We start from the raw sequence: 6,285 nt of genomic DNA, 5'->3' as shown, positions 1-6,285 counted from the left end.
GAACTTGAGGAAGAAATATGACATGGAAACTCTAGAATCCACGAACTTGAAAAAGAAAGGGTAAAATTAAGAAAGAAAAGCATTGTGATGGACATGGAGGTCAAGAAGCTGGGGGGTGAGATAAAGGAAGCATTTTTCGAAGAACCTAGGATGGTAAGGCAAGGTGCATACAATCATATTGTCATGTTTGAGAACTATCGCCGTCAAATGGTTAGTTTGCTGCCTTGGCTTAGACCGCATATTGCCAAATGTAGTGACTAGGGTAGCACGTTGCAAGTGGTAAAGTGCGTGATGCCGACCACAACAATGGAAGGTTGGGATTCTTTGCGAGCCATGGTGGAGGACAAGATGGAGCCCCACATGGGTGGTGTGACCACCTGACTAACTGTAGGAAGGATAGTCTTAGCACTCTAGGTAGTTGAAAGGAAGCGTGGGACTATAAACTATTCTACGTGGAAGTTGCGCAATATTAAGGATGTGCGCAACTACAGAGCGTCACAGGTTTCACGCTCGTGCACAGAGGGCTATGCTCCTGCGTGGGTTGGCTGGAAAGTGACTGTTGAAGTCACTATTCACAATGGGATGCTCGATTTCAAGCCAAATGGAGTGGGCGACGGGCATTTAAGACGCGATTTATGGGCAAGATTTGGGAAAATAGGCCGCCAAGAAAGTATTAATGAACTGGAATTGGGGGGAACGGTTAAATTCGAATTCAAAAGGTGCTTTAAAACACAAAAGGCTTCACAGAAAGTAGCACTTGGTCATTTTAGAATTGAGTGATTGAGCATCGCACTAAGCATTGAGAGCCGAGTGATAATTGAGCCCCTGACTTTGCGAGTGACAGAATATAGCCTAGATACGATGACAACAGCTAAGGATGGTTTGGGAATTGAAGAGGAAACCACCGGTGAGGCTACATAGACCACAATGGTGGAGGATGTTCTAGAAGGCACTGGGGTTGTGGCAGAGATCCTCAAATCACTGCGAACGCCGAGGCCCAAGAAAGATAAACAAGCAATGGTCCCCATACGCGTGTCCCCGAGGAACCCACTATGCAACAAGCTACCAATGGCAAAAAAAGGGAAAGTTGTCATGATCGACATAGATGAGGAAGAAGAATAGTTGTAGGCCCTGAACATCACAGCAGAAGAAGACGAATGTTAGGCGAAATATATGTCGTAATAATAGCATTGTAGTACAGTTGCCATCCTATTTACTTGTCAATCCGGGTTACGTAAGCTGACGAAGCATGTGCACTATATATGCAAGACTGAAGTAGAACTAATCTAGTATAATCTACATTATTGAAATCAACTTAATCTATGAACATAGATTTACATGAAGGAAAAACATTACAACATGTGAAGAGTTAACAACAAATGACATATGTGAGCTCACATCCATAAATCAATATTCCATTAATCAAATGACAAACATGAAATCATAACAATGAAAGAATCTAAGACTAATCAATCTTCTTAAAATTTCCAACTGTCCTCCCCTCCCTATGGAGAGGGAAAACTCCTTTATACATGAGAGTATTTGAAGATAAGATAGGAATGCATTAATTACATACCCACTATTCTCTAAACTACTCTTAACCACTTTCCCATTATTACAAAATATAGTTCCTTCAAATCCTCCACACATCTTTTACATATCTTAAATAAGATATGCCAACCAAACATTCCATGGTCTTCTCCTTAAGAATAGGCTTGAATAACTATCTCCCTGAAATGGTCGAGGAGATATTCGAGAAGTCTCTTTGAATTAATCATTCTCATATTACTACATATTACAAAGCTCACCCATATTTGAGATATATATGAAAACATGCATATTTTCTAATATTAATCATAAATTCACTCTTAATACTAAAATGCATAGATTGGAAAATAATAATATGAAACCCAAATGAATTTATGAAAATGATATGATGAAGGGTTTAATAGGACGATGTAATGTAAGGAATAGTGAAGGGAAAGGGGGATGAAAAAGTGACATTTCTGAGTCCTAACATCCCCCCAACTGAAGTTGTTGCATGTCCTCATGCAACCATGCATGGATCGTATGAGGAATTTTTGGCATCTAAACTTTGGCTTTGATTGATGATGTCTTTTTAATAATGAATGTTTCCAAGATATGTGAAAGATGTGAGTAACAGATTGTGAGTAACAGTTGGCACTTTCCTATGGTTAGTTCTTGTGTAACAACCATGAATATAAGAATGTTGGTTCTTATGTTAACAACATCCATTTAATTATTTTTCTTGCTGGAATAATAATGTAACCAAAAACTTCATTGGAAATCATAAGATATCAATGTGCATGATAAAACATCACTGTGTTTAATAAAGTCATTTCTCTGTCTTTTATGAATCATGCCAATATGTATATCAATGCATATGAAGCAAAGTGCAAGAGGGGATCGTTGGAAAAGAAATTTTGGTGAATGGCAAATGGGATGAAAATGGAATGATGGTAGTAAATATGTGGTGACTATGAATATAGTTCCCCCTCCCCCCCAACTGAAGTTGCTGCATGTCCTCATGCAACATAGTGTAGGTCATGGAAGGGAAAAGGAAATGGAGTATGGCGAGGAAATTTTCCAAAATATTCAAGTCAGCATATAAATAATTGCATGATTAAAGCTTAGAAAATAACATACCTCCACTCACCCAAAAAGTAGTTGAACTATGCAACAGGAATGGAGTTGTTGCAATTGCTGGATCAAGAAAACGTGACTCGTGCAGGAGCTGCAACTACACTGCTGTAACTGCAACTGCTGTAATAGCAACTGCTGGGACTGTTGTAATAGCAACTACTATAACTGTTGTAACTACAACTGCTGAGACTGCTGTAATAGTAACTGCTGTAACTGCTGTAATAGCAACTGCTATAACTGCAACTGCTAGAACAACTGAGGGAGTGAGGAAAAAGTGCATAGTCTTCACCAATGCGAGGAAACTCACCATTGATGTCAATGAGTGCCAAGGTGCCTGAGTACATCTTGCAAAGTGCGAATGGATGTGCTGAGGTCAAGCCACTTGCAAGATTTGAGGATCAAGGGACATTGATGTATTCCCATGATTGTCAGCGAGAGAACTTGTCGTTAAGGCATTCAAGCCTCTAGGTACTCAAAATGGACTCAAGTCTATTTCCTAAATAAGGTGCCGAGGTCGATGGGGCAAGACTGGTTGAAAGGTGGCCCTTAAGGAATCCCACATTAGTCAACGCGAGTTACTATAAAAGGAGTTGGTAGGACTATAAGAAAGATCTCAGTAGCAACATAGTTTATGGAAAGGAAATTGAGGCAATGGAATCATGGAAAGGGAGTTTGTTTTATTGAAAAGGAAAACTGGAAAGGAAAAGATGAACTGAAAAAGATAAGGGAAATTATTTATGCTGCTCAGAAAAATAGGCATATGTGAAGTCACAATGGATTAGGTAATGGAAGATGGGCTTCAACACAGGTATGATCAATATTCTTGGAAGGAAAAATGTGGGTAACAAATCATGACGCATAAGTTTTTTTTCAAGTAGTGGAAAATGTCATGACATGCGTGAGAATAACCTCCTTCAAGTTGTCAACAAGTCATGTTTTCATTTGTTTTTTCACTGGAAAACTTTATGATTCGGAAGAATCTCTTCGGCATAAGAATTGATCGTCTGTGCACTTGAAAAAGCTTAGTACAGATCCTGCATGAAAAATTGTAAGAAAATCGAAAAAAAAAAACATAACATGTCTAGAGAATAGGTACGAATATGGCAAGAAAATAAAATGTTTTTGTACCTGTTTCCATTGTGCACTTGTGTTTCATCGTCATGCAACTTGAGGAGATTTGAGAGAAACAAATCATCATAAAGTGTAAAAACATGTTGGAGATTGTGTTGAGGAAATGTCCATTTACAATGCTTTGAACATTATTTATTATCTACCTACGAGCTCTCCATATTACAAGGGAAATTCCAAATTCAAATATACTAGGACAAAAATAAGGTTGTACTCATGCCCTAGCAGGAAATCCCTAAGATTGAGTTACTCCTAGCAATAGAAAGAAACAATGAGTTTGGTCTGCGGGCTATTCTCCATGCTCCTACATAAAACATATTGCATCATTGCTAAGAGTTTCAAAGAGTGGAGTGGCACAACATGGCCGTCATGAGTTTCAAATTAGGGAAGTGAAATAGCTTAAGACTTGGGCCATGTTTAAAGTAATGATTATAATGATTTATAAGTGAACCATTACGGCCTTTTTCAGATTATAAGTGTTTCTTGCCGCCGACTTAATAAGATCAATGTCTTCTCGAATCTCTTTCTGATTCTAAGCAGAGACTCCATCTAAGGTCAAATAAAAGAAGCGATAGAGGCAGCCCATTAAACCATCAACCATGCTATTCGTGGTGAGTGTAGTCCTCTGCCCATGTGTGGGGGCATAGGATTCTAATTACTGTTCCTTGATCCATGTAGAACTAGTGTCAATGGTGCCATGAAGAAACAGAAATGAATATCAATCTTGATCATCAACTATTTTACCATTTCTTGTGCATCCATCAATCTGAAGATATACTCTGCTGGAAAGACTCAGAAAATCCCAAGTGGACAGTTGATTTTGAAATAACTGAAGATGAAAAGTATGTTTTTTTTATCTATTACAAAAATCTGCAACCCTGTGAACAGACTATTTTATTGTGATCTCACCGCTCTTCCTTAATGCATTGAAGGTTTTAAACTTCAATGCTGGTCAATCAGTTTCGGGTTCGATTCGCATGGCCATTGTTAAACCCAACCTGCCAAATGCGTGACCAAGAAGAGGAAATAGTAGGGATAGACGAGGCTGCGTCAAATGCCCTGTGTGATCACATAAGAAAGCATGGATTCAAAGGCCACCTGTTCTTAGACACAATAATTTCATTTCTCTCCAAAGAATACCCGCTTCACAAGATCGTGCTCTCTCAGAGCTCTTATTTATTATCATTACTCTCTGGGCCTTGGAAAGAGAACGGGAAGGAGATGCTTCCTTTCCAAAAACTGATTGATAACTTTGAAGCACAATATGATCTTGTTTCAAATGATGGTTTTGTGTTCACTTTCCGAACCAATACCGAAACTAGTTGGGGTAATTTGTTCACTACTTTTGGAGTAGCTCCAGCTCCGGTCCAAATCATCAAATGAGGAAACTCATTTTTTGAAGATATCTTTTCATTTTCAATGCAACCAAATGAGTTTCTAGAGCAGCAAGCTTATCTGAAAATAATATTGTAGTAAATTCAACAGGGACCTGCTGTCCACAGAAAACACCAAAGCTAGCAACTGTAGTGACACCATGATACCTCTTGTGAGCAAGTGTTGCATGGGAAATATTAAGAGTGCTCTTAACATTATTTTCCTCAAGAAACATCTTAGCACGTGAATCAAGATCAGATATCTTGTCAAACAATGCTTTGGTTTCATCCGGGACCAAAGAAGCTACAGCAAAAATAATTTTCCCAGGCTTACGTTTCTCTGGTACAACCACTTCATAGTCTCCCTTTGCAATAGCTCGCAGATCATCCAACACATGGTTCAAAACATGTTCAAATGGGACCTCATTCGCAGTGAGATATTCTGCATTTGCAAATAATATTTCTTTGAGCCGTCGTTCCCACCTGGACCAATATTTTGCGTAGGAACCCTTAGCACAGTCCAACTTTCCATGCCTGTTAGTGTGAAGCTTATATAAATTTAGTCTTTCATCCAAGATACCTTTAATTGAATCAGGAAAAGGATCCCTGTCAGGCTTCAACAAAGGCATCTTAACAAGCAAGCCAAAATGTTCATGTAGTTCTATCTCAAATTCACTCCTACTCTTCCCCTCATAGAGATTGTAAAACATGAGTAGAACATAGCCAGCATATCCAGACTACCTGGGTGGTTAACTCGCTGAAGAACACGAAACATGAAGAGTGCCAAAGCATCAATAGGAAAAGGATGTAGACATAAATCACGCAACCGTTTTAAGCTTTGTGGATGTAGACATAAATCGTGCAACTGTCTTCCCTCTTGGGGCAATTGACAATATCGAATGACACAATTTTCCTCACTGGTCCGATATCTTCTTGATTTTCCTGATTTTCTTGATGATATTTCTGCCAGATTTTCACCTCATCCTCGAGATTTTCTTCGTGATTGGACATCTAAAGCATGAGATTATAATCAGAATGTTAACGATATTCCTGAAATACAGATTCGTGATGGCGGCGGCTCCTGATAGTGACGCTCATATCAATATGTTTTCAATAAGGC

The 6,285-nt window shown here is 38.8% G+C and overlaps 1 pseudogene; it reads right to left on the bottom strand.

The window, feature by feature from the left end:
• Positions 1-5,167: 5,167 nt before the first annotated feature.
• On the bottom strand, positions 5,168-5,794 carry LOC149256295 (tRNA ligase 1 pseudogene; annotated as a pseudogene).
• Between the last annotated feature and the right edge of the window lie 491 nt (positions 5,795-6,285).

Source organism: Pinus tabuliformis, chromosome 7 (assembly GCF_031772625.1).
Source record: "Pinus tabuliformis cultivar Carrire ecotype Pingquan chromosome 7, CPIR1, whole genome shotgun sequence".
In the NCBI taxonomy this organism is placed as follows: domain Eukaryota; kingdom Viridiplantae; phylum Streptophyta; class Pinopsida; order Pinales; family Pinaceae; genus Pinus; species Pinus tabuliformis.
Note: the sequence above shows the minus strand (reverse complement) of the source record. Positions and strands in the feature narration are given on the sequence as shown.